This window comes from Chroicocephalus ridibundus, chromosome 8, assembly GCF_963924245.1.
Source record: "Chroicocephalus ridibundus chromosome 8, bChrRid1.1, whole genome shotgun sequence".
Lineage (NCBI taxonomy): Eukaryota > Metazoa > Chordata > Aves > Charadriiformes > Laridae > Chroicocephalus > Chroicocephalus ridibundus.
The window spans coordinates 53,092,992-53,109,779 of record NC_086291.1 but is presented as its reverse complement, the minus strand read 5'-3'; the positions used below and the strand labels follow the sequence as shown (position 1 = coordinate 53,109,779).

General features: G+C 58.8%; 1 protein-coding gene across 1 annotated transcript in view; it reads right to left on the bottom strand.

Moving 5' to 3' along the window:
* Positions 1-16,570, bottom strand: part of LOC134519631 (ATP-sensitive inward rectifier potassium channel 12) — a 34,063-nt gene extending 17,493 nt beyond the window's left edge. The window contains exon 1 of the mRNA XM_063344054.1: positions 15,928-16,570. The gene's annotated coding sequence lies outside the window, so the exon portion shown is untranslated. The remainder of the gene's footprint in view (positions 1-15,927) is intronic.
* Between the last annotated feature and the right edge of the window lie 218 nt (positions 16,571-16,788).

The window sequence follows — 16,788 nt, the reverse complement described above, 5'->3', positions numbered from 1 at the left end:
ATCCCCCTCCTTCGCCTCCTGCGGTTTCACTGGTAGGAGATCAGCTCACTCTGCAGCCTCCCTCCCCGTGAGGTCATTACCCAAACACCTATTTTTCACAAAAGCATCGAGAACGGGGTTGGTTTTTTTTTTTTTGCCTGACCTCACCGCCTCTCCATCAAATTAGAGTGGTCTCGAGTGCAAGGCTGGGAGCACTCGGCAAAGTGGCACACACTGGTGGAGGAGATGGTAGGATAGGATAGAGAATAGAATAGAATAGAATAGAATAGAATAGAATAGAATAGAATAGAATAGAATAGAATAGAATAGAATGGAATGGAATGGAATGGAATGGAATGGAATGGAATGGAATGGAATGGGATGGGATGGGATGGGATGGGATGGGATGGGATGGGATGGGATGGGGCTGGGCATCTCCCACGGTATGGTTGCAGAGGAGGGGGAATGCTGTGGGTCAGGAGCAGGGTAAGGGGCTCCCGGCTGCCCTCTGAGCCCCGGCTGCAGCCCCCAAACCAAAGAGGAACGGCCGTGGCACAAAGACTTGCAAACACACCTAAACTTTCCAGCTTCATCTGATTCGGGAGCCAGCGGAGAAGCCGTTGCCATAGCTTTGCAGACCACCGGTGGGTTTTGTAGCGCAATCTGGACCACGGATCTATGCAAATCCCCAAGGCAGAAGTCTTTATGGAGGCATATGACAACCGAAAAAGAATAGCGCTCAGTGCTCTACTCCCACACGCCACCCCCCAACTTCACCATCATTTAAATCAGTCTTAAGTTGGAAGAATTCAAATCAACACTGTCGTCACAGAGCCAAGCAGAGAGGTGACACAACTTGGATGCTGCCAGGGAAATTGCCCCCCTGAGACTCCAAACCCATCAGCCCATCACTTTTTGAAGCCCCCATTGAGGAAAACAAATGAACTGGCAACCCGCTGCCCCCAGCCCTCCATCCCCTCCGGCCAGGGCTGCCGGAGATATTTCCAACCAGCCTCCCCCCTGGGATCAACGGGAGGGGGACCGCGGGGAGAAAAAAATATCCAAGACACGCTGCTGAGGCTGGAGAGCCACAGTTGGAAAAGAAATCAAAGCTTCTCAAGAGAGAGATGCCAAGGAGATACGCTGTTCCGAAGAGAAACAGGACATTCCTCTCCGAGGGGGAGGAAGGGAGGAGGAAGGCTCCTACCACCTCTTAGAGCTGCCCTGCTTAGGTGCTCGGGGGGGCTCCGGGCACAGCAGCCTGCTCGGGGGTCTTGTCCCCGCTGTGCAATGCTGCAGACACAGATGGCATCGCAGCTACTGACTCTTTGTGTTGTTTGGGGGTTTTGTTATGATTTTTATTATTATTTTTACCCTAAATGCACGTTTGCAATTTGGGGGAAAGGTTGCTGGGTCCTGCCGGCAGCAAGGCAGATGTGGATCCACATTCCAGGCTCCCGGACTGCTCCCTGCCTTCCTGCACCGTGCGCCCAGACCCTCCGCTGTCGCGGGGGACGCAGCTTGGCATCGGCAATCTCCTCGGGGCTCTTGTGGGAGTCAAATATGGAAGAAGCTGGGGGGAAAAAATCATACTTTGCTATCACCAGGAACGCCCAAATCAGGTCCCAGTCCAGTGGGTGAAGGATCAGCAGTTTACATTTTCCTCGCGAAACATTTTTGGGTTGCACAAGCAATGGGACGGAGCTGGAAGCAAGCGAGGGAGATGGTTTCAGCGCACCCCTGGTTGCTCCCCCGGAACTGCCCAATTTGGCTCGTTCAGCAACATTCCTGCAGTAAAATTGTTCCTGCAGGAAGTTTTATACCTGTGCCCTTGGGCAAAGCCCTGACAGCATCCTTCCCTGGGAACAAGCTACCTGCCCCCTCAAGGCAGCACCTGGGGAGGTAGGAGGGAGAGGAGACGGGGCGCAGAGTTGAACCGGCTATAAATAACCCCATGGAAAGGAAACAGGAGAAAAAGCAGCAAACAGAAACCAATAAACCCAGGAATACGGATTCGGCTACGAGCGTTCGGTGCAAACAGCTCCTCACGCTCTGTGTGACCCTGCGGAATCGGGCACAAGAGAAAATGGGATCCATCACGGCTCCACGGACCGGGATCCAGCCCGGCCATCGCCTTTCTACAAGCAGCACGTGGAACCCACCCAGAGCCCTGGGCAGGGTGTGCGGCACACAACGCAGGGTTTGTGGCAAGACCTCATCCCCTCCGCTTCATTTAAAAAGATAAAGATGAGAAAGGGGGGAGTTAAATCAAGGAGAGTTAAATTGAAGAGAGTTAAGTTAAGGAGAGTTAAATTAAGGCACCCAGGACTGGTCTGGCTCGCGGTGGCCAGCAAGTCACAACCAGCAGTGCTGGAGTGATTCATCCCGAACCAGTTCGATTTAGTCAAACCAGCCTAGAATAAGGCAGGGAAAAACGGCCCGGAGTTTGCCCTGCTGATGCCAGCCAGGTATTAGCCCACGGGAGGGATGGGGCCAGCGGAGAGGAGACAGAGTGGGATCATCCCCACCACTGCTTTCCCCACCGCCTCCGGAAAAATGAATGAAAATCTTCTGGATACTGCACTGAAACGCATTAAAGAGGGTTTATATTTTGCCTCTTGTCCCAGCCCATCTCCCCGGAGCACATCCGTCCCTGTCCCCGAAGGCTGCCGGAGGAGGCAGGGACCGGGCTCCACTTCACGGCATCCACAGAACTAGTTTACCCCAGAAAAATCACCCGAGCTGCTTCAGTTTTCCTTGTGTGTAACTTATTATTAAAGCTGAGCAAATAATTCAGGGCAAAAGCTCCAGGAACACCATTTCGCCTTTTCATTTTCGCTCTCGAGCTGTCTGCAATTTTCCCAGCGCTGGGGGATGATTTAAGGACCTGTCTCCGGACGGGAGCGCCTTGCTGCGACGGCGGCTGCGAGTGTTTGATGGCCCGAATTTCACGTGCGCAGATGAGGACGCACCGGACACATAAGGATGGATGAGTTTTTCCCAGTACCCTAATTAGACGAGCAGCATTTGCACGTGGGGTTTGGGGTGGTTTTTTCTGCGTTTGAGACCTGCAAACACGCCGTGCAGAGTTAGACAAGGCTCGCCGAGCGCTTTGCTTTATGGCTTATCATTTCTCCAGCCGATGGTACCAGCCCAGACGCACGATTTCCACGGAGCACCTCATTCCCGCCTCCTCTTTGCACCCCAAAACATCACTAAGGACTCGGGAACGACGTGAGGAGGATGGGACCGGGGGCAGAGCCGCGGGGCCGTCGGGCTGTGGATGGCTCTGACCTTCCAGCGCCGCAGCCATCCCAGGCATTTGGTTCCTCATTAGCGGAAAGGTTAGGGAGAAGGGATCGGCTCTGTGCAAACTCCCCACGGTGCTCGCGTGACGCAGGCTGGCAAAGGCAGCTCGCCCCGATGCTCGGGCAAAGGCCAGCCGAGAAAAAAAGCAGGAAGGGGAGAGCCACGCTCCCGGGCTGCCGTGCTGGGGTGCCCAAATCAGAGGTCCCCATACTTGGAATAAGAGCCTGTGCCCCCCCAACCCCATCCGTCCCACGCTGGGGTAAAGCAGAGCCTGTCCTCGAGGCCATACAAACTCCTGCTCTAAGAGACGCCCCCGAACCCCTTCCCAGAGGACAAGGGCTGGTGTCACCCGCTGCTGGGACCCCAGGCACTCATTGGGGATGCTGAAGGGGCTGAAAAAGGTACACACACACACACACACCCCCCAACGGAGGTGAAGCACAAGAGCTGGCATCGAGGGAAACCGCGTCCCATTCAGGGGCCGTCAGCCCTGGAGAAGGGACCCGCTGCCGGGTTTGGGCAGGGCAGCCGCTGCCACCCCGTTTGTTTGCTGTCAGGACACGGCAAACCGATGGCATTAACCTCCCTCTGTAAAGACCCCCCCAGAGCAGCTCAAGCGCGGGACAGACAGGAGCCATTTAATGACCCCCAGCACCTGAATGGGGCCGGGGCCGCTCTCGGGGCCATCCCAGGTGACGGAGCCTGGGGCTCCATTAGTCCCTGCTGGAAACCCCTCTCCAGCCGGACAGCTTTCTCCTCCCGTTGCATAATTGCACTTTGTCGAGCAAACCCAGCCGCTGGCGGTGCATTTTCTCCAGCCTCGCTGCTCTCCCGCAACATTTTCCTTATTCCTTTCACTCTCTCCGGACACTTGCCGAAGCACCCGGCGAGGGAAAAGAGAGAAAAATCCAACGCTCGTCCCACCCGTAAAACAAAACCCAAGATGAAAAAAGCCGGGGCGGGGGGGAAAGCACAGAGTGGTGTCAGATGCCTCTCCCCAATCCGTCGCCTCCCGGTTTGCCTGTGGGGGTTTGACAAAAGTGCTTTTCGGCTGACAAAATGATTACAGGGTGCCGAGACAGTAAGTTGCACATGGATTTCTTGCCTGCATTTCAAGCAGGGCGAGGACACGGCTGCAAAAGCAGCTGCACTTCTGGAGGGGTCACGGTGGTGGGGGAGAGGGGAGATGGCAGGAGGGGGGATTTGGGGACAGAAGGAAGGAGGGACATTTTCTGCTCGGATAAAAAAGCAAGGAGAGAGGGGGTGGGAGCGTGCACGAGTGTGCGAAGCCAAAGGCGGGAGATGCTGCAGGTCCCCGATGGAGTGGGGATGGATTTGGGAGGATGCTGGTGTCGGTACTTGGACCACTCAAGGTGGGAAGGGGGGAAGCTGGAGCCTCTGTCCCCCTGAGCGGGGTCACATCCTGTGGCCTTGCGACGAGGCGGGGGTTTGGCAGCGCTGGGAGAGTGCGTGGATCTTCCCGGAGGGAATATAGACCGAGCGGGGCAGAGCGAGGTGCCCTGGGCACACAGGGTTCCCCGCACCTGCAGGCAGTGGGTGCTGGGCTGGGGTTGGGGGGGGTGGGAATGGGGGGGAGGAGCAGAGGAGGATTTCAGCTCCAAACTCAATCTGTTGGAGAACTTGGCCTGCTCCCCGTCAAGCTGAAAATAGCACATATGTAAGGACGTGCACGCAGTGCTGGCTGTGTCCTCGCCGAGCGCTTCCTTCCTGCTGCGCTCCACGCAGCGCCCCGGCCCCCCGCCTGCCGCCTCCGGCCCCCCGCAGCCCCCACACACCCGCCACGGGGGCCAGGTCTCGGGCAAGAGATTTTTTTAGCTCCTTAGAGCATCCTTATTTCGGCAAAGCGGGGCTGGTGCCACAGGCGCTGAGCTGGAGCCCGGTCCTTTCACCTTCAGCCACTTTTCATGTTTACCAGGAGGTCCGTCCGGCAGCGGCATCCCTGCCGTTATCATCTGGAGCGGGCGAGGATGAGCGCGGCTCACGGCGGGAGCCGAGCTTTATTAGAAACAGGCATCTGGCCCCAGCCCTCCCTGCGGCTGCCGGCCCAGGCTCGGGCTCAGGACGGGGCCACGAACACGCACGAGTGCCCAGGCATCTGCGGCAGCAGGCGGGGGATCTCCATGAAACCCCAATATTTCTCCAGATTTTATCTCCAAACTCATTATTGGCGGTGGCAAAATAAAGACATCGTCCTCCTCGGCGGGAGCACGTGCTGCCCGGCCGGGGTCGAGCCCCAGCCCTCGGGAGGACGGTGAAGTAGCAGAGCGTGCAGCAAGCTGGAGGATGGAGATAACCCTGGCAGCAACCGGAGCTGATTCCTGCAGCGGAGAGGGAAGAAAAGAGGCTGAGCTCCCCATGGACATCGGGCACAGGAATAATGGGAGAGTTTTGTGGGATATCGGCTGCAGCTCTGAGCACAGCCCCTCTCTCCTCTCCCATCCCTGCTTTGAATTCTCCCTAAAGAAATGTCCAGGGACAGTACCCCAGGATGGAGGAAATAGGGGGTTTCTCTGAACGAGGCTTACGGGGTGATAACTGGGGAATTTAGTAAATGCAGAAAAGTAAATAACACCAGGTGCTGGGGAGGGACGCACAGACGTGGCGCTTGGTGCACAGCAGAAGAGGATTGTTACAGGGTCGTTCTGCGCTCGGTGTATTCGGGGTGCATGGTACAGCCACCGTAGGACGATCCCCGAACCAGAGGGAGCAAGCAGCCCTCCAGCCGGGCTGCCCGGCATTTCAGGGCAGGAGGAGAGGTATCGCTTCGTAAAAACACGTTTCTCACCCCAAATCTCCGCTCTGCCAGGTCGTTGCTTTACAACAACGGCTGCCTCCTGCTGCAGAGCCCGGCTGGGGAGAGCAGCTGCACGCCAGGGGACATCCCCCGGCTGGGCAGGAACCAAGCACGGCTCTAACACACGCTCGCGTCCGCAGCGCACCAGAAATGCCCCTGAGCATCGCCAAAACCCCGCTGCTTCCCGAAGGCCTCCGAGGAACGGCATTAGCGAGCGTGCGGTATCGGCTCTCCTGAAACAAAGCCATTGTGGTCGAGGCAGGATCCTTATTAATTCTTTCCTCTCTTTAATTTCCATTTTTCCTCGGTTCCCTTTCCAATTGCTCAGGTAGGGGATGGATCAGGGCCCCACCAGCGCCAGCCCTGCGGCGTGGTGCCACCGGCGTTATGGCGCCGTGACACAGGGGCGTGACATGGGGTGGTTGCGTTTGGGGTTGATGGCGAGCTCAGAGGCACACGAGGGGAAGGGAGATCTGGACGGGTCAGAGACCCCCAGGGCAGAGGGGAAAGGGAGGGGTGGGGGGCACCCAAATAACACCCCAGGGCTGCGGGGCAGGGGGAGGAGGGCCGGGTCCTGGCCCCGTCCACGCTCCAGCTGGGAGGACGGAGACAGGAAACTGCCACTTATCGAAACGACATCATTTGGTGAAACACCCCGGCTTCTCCCCAGACACCGCCCTCGGGGACAGACCGCAGGGATGGGACGGGACCTCTCAGAACCCACAAAACCCACCCAGCGATCGCCTTTCCTGCCTCCACCAGCAGCACTCGCCTCGGCCACCCATCACCGACATACTGCCCTTGGGTCCCCCCATCACCCTCATCCCCCAGGACCCTAAAAAGCACCGTTTTCCCCCATTACATCCCAAATCCCTGCAGTCCCCTCTGGCACCCGCCCTGCAGCGCCCATCGCCATTGATGCCATCGACTTGTCCCCAGATCCCAGGGGTTGCCGACGTGCAGCGGTCCCTCCGCAGGGGACAGCGCGTGGATGCTGTATGTCCCCGGGACTCCTGCGATACCCACCCTTGCATAAACTGCCTGGAGCCGGGACTGTTTTCGTTTGTGTTGCCTACAGCGCTGAGCTCTTCAACTTTATTTGCATAACAAATAATTAATAATAATTAATGACAGGGAGAATGGTGCGGATTGCCAGATTTTGCTAATTAGTGAACAAGCGCCATCACAAAAGCGAAGGCAGGCGTCACACGGCCCCCTCTGCCCGCCGAGGGCAGGCTGTGGCCAAGGACACGATGGGGACGGTGGCCCTGCGGGACTCTTGGCCCGTTAGAGGAGGAAGAGGAGGAGGAGGAGGAGGAGGCGGCACTGGGGGTGGTGGTGGGACAGGTCAGCAGTGCTCGCAGGGTTTTGGCTGGTGGCCACTGGTGGCCACATGCGGGTGCCTTGCCACATGGCACACGGAGAACCCGACCCCCCCCAGTGCAGCCCCACACTCATGTCATGGCATGGCGTCCCACGCCCCGCTTTCTCCATGCCTTTATTAGAGCCTGGGACAACACTACTTAATTGTCTGATGGTGGCACCGCTCCATATAATTAATGGGAAAAGCGGCACCAGCTCGTTAGAGAAAAGCCTTTGCTCCGGCAGCCCCACAGCCGAATCGTGCTGGGGACGTTCCTCCCCCGTGGCCCCTTGCAGGTGACACCCCCTCACCGGCGTGGGGGGCTGAAAGCACCAGGGACAACCCCTGCGTCACCAACACCAGAAAATATGGAGCAGCGAGGATGCGAGCGACCGGCTCGCCTCTTTGGTGACACTTGGGGTGCAGGGTGACATGGCAGCCTCTGCCCGGACATCACACAACTGCAGCCACCTGGGAATACTCACCCCGAGAGGGGGTGGAGGGTGGAGAGGGAAAGGGAATGGGGAAGAAAAGGAAAAAGAAAAAAGAGAAAGAAAAAGAGAAAGAAAAAAAGAAAAAGAAAAAGAAAAAGAAAAAGAAAAAGAAAAAGAAAAAGAAAAGAAAAAGAAAAAGAAAAAGAAAAAGAAAAAGAAAAAGAAAAAGAAAAAGAAAAAGAAAAAGAAAAAAGGAAAAAGGGAAAATATGAAGATGAGAGGAGAGGGAAGGGAAGGGAAGGGAAGGGAAGGGAAGGGAAGGGAAGGGAAGGGAAGGGAAGGGAAGGGAAGGGAAGGGAAGGGAAGGGAAGGGAAGGGAAGGGAAGGGAAGGGAAGGGGAGGGAAGGGGAGGGAAGGGGAGGGAAGGGGAGGGAAGGGGAGGGAAGGGGAGGGAAGGGGAGGGAAGGGAAGGGAAGGGAAGGGAAGGGAAGGGAAGGGAAGGGAAGGGAAGGGAAGGGAAGGGAAGGGAAGGGAAGGGAAGGGAAGGGAAGGGAAGGGAAGGGAAGGGAAGGGAAGGAAGGGAAGGGAAGGGAAGGGAAGGGAAGGGAAGGGAAGGGAAGGGAAGGGAAGGGAAGGGAAGGGAAGGGAAGGGAAGGGAAGGGAAGGGAAGGGAAGGGAAGGGAAGGGAAGGGAAGGGAAGGGAAGGGGAGGGAAGGGGAGGAAAGGAGAGGAAAGGAGAGGAAAGGAGAGGAAAGGAAAGGAAAGGAAAGGAAAGGAAAGGAAAGGAAAGGAAAGGAAAGGAAAGGAAAGGAAAGGAAAGGAAAGGAAAGGAAAGGAAAGGAATCGGATTCTCTCGTCTCTGATCTGCTCAAGCGCTGACGGCTGTACCAGGCACAAGCACACATGTGCACCCAGAGCGCTGAGCGCAGCCGGGTGCTGGGGTGAGCGATGGAGAAAGCCCCCGGACCAGCCCACGGCGGGCAGGGTGCTCTGGGGATGCAACGAGAAGGGATGCAGCAGAGCAAAGCCCTCTCCCTGTATCCCTCTATTCTTTCCATGAAATCCTTCAGGTCCTACTCACTTCCCACAACCCTTGCAGCAGCCCGGACAAGCCCTCGGAGCCAGCACGGCCCCGGTGACGCTCGGCATCGCTCCCGCTGCCGCTCCAAACCAGCCCCCTTGCTGTACACCAGCATTAGAGCAGATCCGTGTGTAATTACGCTTCACTGGCTCTCCTCTGTAACTGTAATTCCTTCGCTTTGCTGAATTGCTTCCCCTTCAGCACCACACATAATCCATCGCACTGTAATTATACGGGAATTTTAATATCTGATGCATTTGTAAGATGCACTTAATTCATCAGCCCCTTTAAGTACATTGTCATTACAGCCTTTAGCGCGGTAGGAAGGATGACTCGCTGTCAGATGGAGATTAGCTGGCCCCCGTGTGTAATGAGTTGGAGGACGTTCTCAGCCCAGCTGAGAATCGCGCTGCCCGATCTGGCCCTGGGGCATCCAAAGCTGGGGAGCAGGACCCACCGCGCCGGGAGCCCTGACCCCCCCGGGAGATTGGCAGTGCCAGGGCTCCCCTGTGCTCCTGCGGAGATGAAGGGCAGCAGAATCCAGAGCAGCACCTGACCCCCGCTTTCCCAAACGTCTGAATCGCCCGACAGGGACGGATTTGGCATTTCATGAGAGAAGGGCCTGATCCAGCAGTGGCTGCCCAGCATGGGGGGAGGTTTATCGCTGCAGTCAGAGCACTGGGGGGGATCCCCAAAGGGCTCCCCAAGGCAAGGGATCCACATTTGGATCCCTCCAAACGCACGAAAAAAGTAGCCACTACTGAAGGCATATTTTTCCTGGCATTTGTTTCAGTGGCTCCTTTCCAGACGCGTCCTAAAAGGGAACCAAAGGCCTTTGAGCCTCTTGCAGCGAGCACAATGCAATGATTTTCCCAGCCCGGGCAGGACGGATGAGCTCACCGGCGTCCTTGGTTCCCCCCGGCTGCGGGGCACAGGGTCCCTGTGCCCTGGACCGTGGGCCCCGGGGCCGGCCGGGGTGCCCAGGGAGGGCAGTGGGCTCGGCGGCATGCTGGGGGGCATCTGGGCTCCATCCCACCGAGCTCCGGAAGAAACGCCAGCTGAGCCTGGGAACAAGGGGCAAAAGAGGAGAGGGGGGTGGGGGTCTTGGGGACTCGGTCTCCGTGGGGTGTCCTGGCTCTCACTGGCGGTGACACCACCTTTTCGCACTGGGATCATACCAGGTTTTCCCTCAGCGCTGCAGTGATGCCCACGCTGCCCGGCCAGGTGTCCCTGCGGGCGGGTGGCACCCATGGGTGGTGGCATCCGCCCCCACTGAAGCCACCTCGGCTCTGGCCACGGGCCACCATGGAGGCACAGCCCTGCTCCCCATGGCACCAGGTGACCCTGCAGCCTTGGGGTGGGACAGAGACTCACCGGGTCCCCGCAGCATTGGGTGACAGCTGGGATACAGCCAGGGCCCTGCCTCCAGGCACAATCCCTCCTCCTGCCTCCGCTGAGCCCTGCTGGAGCGCGGCCATGCCGGAGCAGAGCTGCCATGACATTTTGGCTGGAGGGGGTCGCTCAGCGAGTACCACCCCGAGCCCCGGGGCTGCTACCAGCACCCCGAGCCCACCCACAGCCCTTGGGCTCCCAGTGGGTGCCGGCACCGGAGCAGCTCCCAGGCACACCCCGGCATTCGGCAGCGTCAGGCACGGTGACACACTGGCCCCCCCACCAGACCACAGCCTCGGCACAACCCGGCAGCGAGCTCTCTCCCGCAAGCTCCCTGCTCCGGCACCCTACACCCCCCTGGGGACTCAGGCCGGGGACAGGAAGGGTGCTGCGGCCAGCCTGCTGTCCCCCCCTGCCCCACGTCACCGGGTCACAGCATGTACAGCAAGCTCCAGAGCTGCAGCTCACCGCACCGAGTGCCAGCGCGTCCCTGCGCCCACATGCCAGACACAAGTGGGGACACCGGCTGCAGGGGCAGAGCTCAGCCTGGATGGGGGCACCTCCATCCCAGGGTATCCAAGGGGCTGGTAATGTACCATCTCCCCCCCCTCCCTGCATCCAGAGGGACCCTGGTACCTGCTCCCCATGGGGAGTCACAACCTCCTGCCTCAGTTTCCCCATCTGCGCAGTGCTCTCTGAGGAGGGTAGAGATGGGAGCGTGGCTGGCAGAGGATGCCAGCAGGGTCTCTAACCTGACCCCTCGCTTAGAATCCGGGCAGGGCTTGCTCTGCTCTCCCCCTCCCTAGATCCTCCTTCCACAGGGTGCTGCCACCCAGGGGGGAATTCGGCTCCCAAGGTCACCAGACAGATGGGGCTGGGGACAGACGCCCCAGCTCTCGTACCCAGACAGCTCTACCAACCACCCCCTCCAGGCCCTGGCCACCCCCTGGGTCTCGCCTACCCCTCAAGTGTCCCCCTCCCTCCCCCTTCTCCCCAAAAAGCAAATATCCAGGGAGATGGGCTCCGCGCTGCAGCTCTGCCGGTGGCACTGGCGGCTGAGCAGAGCAGACTGCAGCACGGCCGTTACGTAAGCCCGAGCCAGGCTCCGGGGATGTAGGACACCGGGGTTGTCCCCCAGCCCACCCGGGGACTGTCACCCCCACCCCGCCTCAGCCCCGGGGCTCACAGAGGGTGGTGGGGAACCCCCACTGACTCAGCCCACGCTGAACGGGGTGCGAGGGGGCTTGGGGTGGCCCTGGGGGTTGCTGCGGCCCTGCCACGGGGCACAGGGTGGTGGCAGAGGGCAGCAGCGGGGGGACAGATGGCAGGAGGGTTGTGTTGCTGTGGGGCAGGGAGTGGGGCAGGCGACGGGGTGGGGCGGGGCTGGGAGATGGCGGGTGCTGCACCCACATCCCACGGAGTCCTTCTGCAGCCCTCGGCCAGGACCCCACCGGGGCTGACCCGTGCCAGGGAGAGCGCAGGGATGGAGCCGCCTGGCCAGGTGGTGACTCCGGGGCAGTGTCTCCCTCGGGGTGACTCACGGAGCGGGATGAATGCAGTTGGGGCAGCGGATCCTGGCCTCTTTCCCAGCCCGCATCCACCTGCTATGTCTATGTCCCTGTCCCCACATCTCTAGAGGGTCAGATCCCCGGGGACAGCATCCTTGGTATTAGCATCCCTGGAACAGCATCCCTATGGTCGGCCTCCCTGGGATCAGCATTCCTGGGAACAGCATCCCTGATATCAGCATCCATGGGTCAGCAGCCCTGAGAGCATCCCTGGTGCCTCCAGAACAGGCTGGGGAGCCAGGATTGGTGCTTCCCAGAGCTAAAAGGGAGATCCGTCCCCCACGGGACAGTCCCAGCATCACCTGCCCCGCAGCCCTGGGGGGAAGTGGAGGTGAGGGATGGCACAGCAATGTCACCCATCCACGAAGCATCCATGCCCTGTGCCGGTGGCACGGCAAGCGGGCAGGCAGCACTGGCAGCACCGGGGCTCCCCCAGGACCAAGCCCTGCCCTGGCTAACAGACTTGGCAGGGGGCTGGCAGCATCCCCTGTCACCGTGCAGGACGGGGACAAGGATGGGGAGCCGATGGCCCCCCAACCACGTGGCTTCTCTCTGGCTTTCTGCCAGGTGGAGTCGGGATCCGGCCATTTCCGTCTGGGGGTGAGGGAGGGGCGGAAAAAGCCCAGGCTAAGGCTCCTGGCAATAGGAGATACCAGAACAGGGAATTAATGTTAATTAATTCATAATGATGCTGAGATAGTGATACCAGATGCTTCAAAAGTCCAACGGGGGAATCTGAAAGAGCTTTGTAAAAAACCATCGCCCACTGGCAGTCCTGCCTCGCTGCAAGCTGGGAACGAGGGAGTGAGCTGGGAGCCGGCATCGAGCTGGGAACCAGGGATCAAGCCGGGAACCAGGGATCGAGCTGGGAACCAGGGATCAAGCTGGGACCGAAGGATCAAGCTGGGACCAAAGGACTGATCTAGAACAAGGGAACAAGCTAAGAACAAGCCAGGAATGGTGAAAGAGGGGCCATGTCCCAGTGAGGTGACAGGCCTGCAGTCACCCAGAGATGTGGGCGCAGCACCGGGACCCCCCCAAGCCACCTGCCACCCCCTCCCACCTTTCTGCCTCCCACCCCAACTCCAAAGCTGGTGTGGGGCCGGGGCGACGAGACGCCCACCATACTGCGCTCCCTGGGGCGCAGGGGCTCCCTGAGCCCCTTGATGCTCATTTTTATTCTCCTTCCCTCCATTTCAGGCAGACCGGGTGCAGGAGAGATAGAGGGACAGGCTCACGATCTGGGACAGTGGGACAGGGAGGGACACAGGTCCTTCGCCAGCCGGCGTCCCCACGGTCAGGGGACAATTCCCAGCTCCTGCAGCGAGTCGGCAGCACGAAGAACGGGTGCAAGCGGGGCTGGTTTCTCCCTTCTCATCCAGGAGAGCCAGCCCTTGCCCTGCGCTGTCGAACGCAAGCCGGGCTGGAGCTTTGCCAAGGGGCGCAGAAGAGCCTAGAAAGGGGCTTGAGCCCTGGTGCCACCACCCCAGGGCTGGGGACCCCCCGTAGCCAGCACCGGGAAAGATGTAACCGTGAACTCTGCAGAAACCATGGACAAACCCCTGCGCTTGGACCCGTTTGCCCCCCTGGCCAGTGTGGGGGTTATGCCACCCCCAGGGTGATACAGCAGCACCTGCACGCAGAGGGGACCCCCAAAACGGGGTCTGAGGCAGGTGGCCGAGGCCGCGGTGGTGCGGGATGGCACGGCGTGGCCGGGGCACGGGGCCGCCATCGCTGCTTACATAAGGCACCCGCTCCACGTGCCACGCGACGGGAGACGGGGACGGACTCGTCCCCCCAGAAACCCCTCTTAGGGACGGCGCTCCCGCCCTTTCTAGAGACGCCGTCCTCAAAGCTGCCAACCCGTCCTCTTTTCCTCCCAACACGGAGGTTGGGTGAGGCTCCCGCATTGCTCCGAGCACATCTACACCCTAAAACCTGACGCCGATTAGGGAGAAAATGCCGGGTTTGAGCTCACTGTGCCGTTTCCCCGACAGCTCCTCCAAAGTTTATCTGCAGCAGGGAACGGTTCCCATCGCGCTGCCGGCAAAGCCAGCCCTGCAGCCTCGGCCAGCCAGCGGGGAGAGGGGGGAAAATCCACGGCGAGCCGTGGCTGGAGCATCGCAGAGCACCGTGGCACCGTGCTGTGCAGCCGGCGGGGGGACACCGCCATCCCACCCCGGCTGGTCCCATCGTATCCCCCGGGGTCATTTCAGGGCTCAGAAAAAAATCCACCTTGGCTTCGTAGGTAAAGCAACTCTTTCAGGTAAAGAGCAGCAGAAGCAATACAGGATTTCAAAGCGTGTCGTAGATCAGAGGCAGGAAATAAAGTGGCCTTTAAGGTGCCTTCCCCAGCAAAGCCGGTGTTTTATTAAGCCTATCCAGCACTGACGGGAATGCTCGCTGTTATTCCAGGCCTGAAAGGAGCAGGCGAGGATTATTTTTTTTTATTATTAATTTTATATATTTTTTTTTTAAGTCTTGTTTTCATTATTTTCTGGTGGCTTCATTGCTTTGTGCTCACACAAAGGGAATTTCACCTGCTGTTCAGAACAAAAGGCCCCGGAAAGTTTTGCGGAGAAGGGGACAAGGGGAAAGAGCTTTATAGAAGCAGAACGAGTTGTGGCAGGGTTTGTTTTTCTTTTCGCAGCGAGCTGTAAAACATCCCCCGGCTCTTTGGTGCCGGCGGGAGACCCGGCACTGGCACGCGAGTCCCCTGTCCCCACGGTGTCACCCCCGCGCTGGGAGCAGGGGGGTGTCACAGCCCTTTATGAGATTGGGCTCGATTTGGGGTGCAGAGGGGGCCGTGGGAAGGCAAAAAGGGGATCGCTCCCCATCCTTTTCGCACGGAAGCAAAGTCAGCACCACGCTTTCTAAGAACAAAAAAAAAAAAAAAAAAACCAAAAACCAACCCAGCCTTCATTTGCCGACACCACCGCAAAACAGGTGGTTCAAAATCACAAGTGGAAAGGGGAGAAAAACCCCCTATTTGGGGATTTTGCGCTCGTATGCGCTGCAAAACGATGCGGGAACGAATGCTGCTAAATACACACCATTTTCCCCTCTAACACGCTTTGCTCTATAATTAAGAGAGACTTCTAAAAATACAAATAGCCTCGAGCACCCAGCGAAGGCGTGCAGGTGCTGCTAACTGGAGGCACTTTAGTACAGCTCATTTTCTGGACAAATTTTACTAGCCTGGCTCGCGCTCAGCGCCGATACTATTACAGTGATGCAATTATGCTGCTGCCGCTGCTGTCGTCGGCTTGCTTTGCTTATTTTTTATCTTTTTTATCCCCCCCCCCCGCCGCACCGTGCTTTGCAGTTTGCCTTCGAAGCACCCCTTACCCCTCCCCAAATCGCGGGGCTCAGCCCGGCCGTGCCCCACCGTGGGGGAATCGGAAGGTCGGGCCGAGCGCGCATCGCACACGCGCGTGCATCTCCGCATGTGCGCACACGGATCGGGGCATAACCCCGCCACGGGCATTTCCAAAATGAGCCGGTGCGCAAAAGTTTTTGGCCGAGAAAGCGAGCGGGCCCGGGGAGCCGGGGGCTGGGTGGGGGGGGGGGGAGAAGCGAGCAGAAGCGAGCGGAGGCGAGCGGGAGGCACCGGCGCTCCCCAAAACACAGCGGCGAACCCTCGCCGCTGGCCGGGGAGGGAGGGGGGCCCATGGCACTGGCAGGGTGACGGCGGTCAGCTTCGCAAAATCCAAACACACACCCCCCCCCCCAGCCCCGCAACCTGGCATTTTGGGCACGGGAGCAAGGAGGTGGGGGGTGGGGGTGGGTGGGCAACTTCACCCGGGAGGCTGCCGCGGCGAAACTTCCCCATCTTATTTCTCCATTAGGGCTGCAATAGGTGGAAGCGATTGACTCACTATGAGACTGCTGTTTTTGCCTCTGACTTGGGATTAAGACGGAGCCGGAGGAGCGGAGGAGCTGTCGCGCCGGCTCTCTGGCAGGCAGACGCCGGAGCCTTCACTTACCTCTCACTGCATCCAGCCCCCCCACCCCGGGCCGTGGGGCTGCGGGTCCTGGAGAGTTAGCTGGCGGGGGACCCCACATCCACTCGGGTTTCTCCCAGGACCGACGTTCGGCTGCTGCTTCTTAGGCACAGACCCAACCCCTCCATTCCAGCCACGGCGGGGAGGGGTGGGGGGGGGAATATATATATATATATATATATCTTCTTCCAAAAGGAAAAAGAAAAAAATGTAAAAAAAAAAAAAAAAGAGGGAGATTTAAAAAAAAACCAAACCACCACTTTTTTTTCTTGGTTCGGTTTCCCCCTGCCACCCCCTGGAGAGAAAAAAAAAAAAAAAACAAAAAAACAGATAAATCCCAGCGACCAAGAGATCCAGACTCAGGTGAATTTAGCTTCAAACTCCCTCTGCGCTTTCAGAGCCTTCAGCCTCAAATGGGCTCTGGAAGATGCTGGGGGACCCATCGTCGCCAAAGTGTCATCAAATATCCTTCGGGCTCAACTCCGCTCCTGCCCGGGGAGGGTGGACTTCTTCCCCGCTCGCTGCGTGCTGTGGAGTTGGCAGGGACCTGCCTGTTTCAGCCTCAGCGTGGAGGGTGGGTGGGTTGGTTGGTTGGTGTGGGTTGGTTTTCTTTCTTTTTTTTTTTTTTTTTTTTCTCTCTGCTATTGGTTTTCTTGCTATCTGATCCTGAGCGAGCGCTGCAGCTCGCCGCTTCCCTGCTTTTCCTCCCCCCCCCTCACCCCCCCCCCCCCCCGCCCCCCCAACCAGCTCCCAGCCTTTTGACAGGGAATGAAACACAGACACCCAGTGAGACAGGCTCCGGCTTCTACAAAGCTCCACTCCCTCCTACCGCCTTTGTCCGTG